The following is a 2,500-nucleotide window of genomic DNA, read 5'->3' on the forward strand; positions in this document are numbered from 1 at the left end:
GGGAACAACACTCTTATGACCTCAGAAAAGAAATCGAGTGATTTTAATGCCAAGGGGGACATCTGGGAATAAACATATATATTAAACCAAGGCAGAAGATAACTTACTGACATTAAAAACCTTCATTAAATTCATTATATTTATTTTTTGAGAGAAAAAAAACAAAAAAACATTTTGAACCGCCCGATTTAAATTATTAGCGATTAAATTTAAATTTATTAGTATGTAATATAGGATTATATTTTTGTATAATAATTAATCATGATTTTTCTGCGCTTTCTAAAATTCTTTTTAATAGGATTAAACTCCCAGTCCTCATTTTTGGTATAATAATTCCAAATTGTCCATTAATATTCTGGCCCGGACCAGTCCACTGGCTATCCAGAAGCTGGGCCTGGGATGGACATGCCCAAAACCTTAGTGGTATAGGGGTATGTTAAAAGGGTACTCTCTCTTTCTCTCTCTCTCTCTCTCTCTCTCTCTCTCTCTCTCTCTCTCTCTCTCTCTCTCTCTGTGCCCCCCTCTCTCTCTCTCTCTATGTGCCCCCCTCTTCTTTTCTGTCTGTCTGTATGTGTGTGTGTGTCTCTCTCTCTCTCTCTCTCTCTCTCTCTCTCTCTCTCTCTCTCTCTCTCTCTCTCTCTCTCTCTCTCTCTCTCTCTCTCTCTCGCTCTATCTGTGTGTGTGTGTGTGTGTGTGTGTGTGTGTGTGTGTTTGTGTTTGTGTCTGTGTCTGTGTTTGTGTCTGTGTCCTCTACCCACCCTGCCCGCTGTCTCGTACGCTTATGTTTATTAATCATTGATACGGTCATTGAGAGGAATCCCGCTATATTTTTCCATTAGTAGCAAGAGATCTTTTATATGCATCATCCCACAGACAGATTAGCACATACCACGGTATTTGATATACATGTCGTGGTGCACTGGCTGGAAGAAGGAAATGGTTTATTTAACGACACACTCAACACATTTTATTTACGGTTATATGGCGTCGGACATATGGTTAAGGACCACACCGATATAGAGGGATGAAACCCGCTGTCGCCACTTCATGGGCTACTCTATTCCATTAGCAGCAAGGGATTTTTTATATGCACCATCCCATAGACAGGATAGCACATACAACGGCCTTTGATGTACCAGTCGTGGTGCACTTGCTGGAGCGAGAAATAGCCCAATGGGCCCACCGACGGGGATCGATCCCAAACCGACCGCGCATCAAGCGAGCGCTTTACCACTGGCACTGGCTGGAACGAGAAATAGCCCAATGGGCTCACCGACGGCTGTTTGAAAGAGTGTTCTTGTTTGATAAAGTAAATTACACAGTTTTGTACAAACACTAGGCTAATGTATGTCTGCTTTGTTGACAAATGGAATTTGTTGCCCTGATATATGAGAAGAGCTATGCAATAGTTAAACTTGTAAATCCTAATATGTCTTGTACACATTAAATTAACTGTGGCACAAATAGCAATAGCTGTACTGAACGTTTACTGATCTAAATTATTTATGTCTGTATAGCGAATTACAACCGCTTTGCAATTTATCTGAACGACAAAACCGTTTTCCGTAATCAAGATTGTAAGGTATTTTGGAAAAGACGCGATTGCTTCATTGAATTATAATCAAGTGCAAGATATTTTATAAATTATTATTGCGTGTTGTTTGTTGTTTTGTTTTTGTTTTGTTGTGTTTTGAGGGTTTTTTTGTTGGGGGGGGGGGATTGGTGGGGGGGCTGGGGATATGGGTTGTTGTGGTGTTTTAGTTGTTGCTGTTTAACTGGGTATAAGGTCCAAAGAAACAGAATATTTTTTTGATGGAATTAAATTACTGTACACTACATATTGAATAAATAGTGCAAAAAAAATAGATAGTCTGCAATACCTGTGCAGAACTTCATAATTATTTCGTACTCAGATGCGAAATGTTGTGCAAGATTTTGTATTGTCTTATTCTCAAATTGAAATGATTGTTACAAAGATTACAATAGTTTTGCATGTCATTGTATTTGATTTATTCTCAATTAAAATGTTTTAGGTGGAATAGATAATATATTTGTTTTATAATCACAATCAAATTATTTTGCAGGACACTTTGGAACAGCTACATCTGTATGTTAAATGTTTTGAATAGCTATGTTATATGATGTATGTTTTATTCTCAAAATGAAATTGTTTTACTGAACAGTTTTGAATAGCTGTGTTATATGATGTATGTTTTATTCTCAAAATGAAATTGTTTTACTGAACAGCTTTGAATAGTTGTTAAATGATGTATGTTTTATTCTCAAAATTAAAATATTTTGCTGCAGTTTTGAATAGCTATGTTAGATAATGGGTTTTTTTCTCAAAATGAAATTGTTTTACTGAACAGTTTTGAATATATATGTTATATGATGTATGTTTTATTCTCAAAATGAAATTGTTTTGCTTCACAGGTTTGAATAGCTATGTTAGATGATGTTTTGTTTTATTCTCAAAATGAAACTGTTTTACTGAACTTTT

This window comes from Gigantopelta aegis, chromosome 15, assembly GCF_016097555.1.
Source record: "Gigantopelta aegis isolate Gae_Host chromosome 15, Gae_host_genome, whole genome shotgun sequence".
NCBI classification, from domain to species: Eukaryota; Metazoa; Mollusca; class Gastropoda; order Neomphalida; family Peltospiridae; genus Gigantopelta; species Gigantopelta aegis.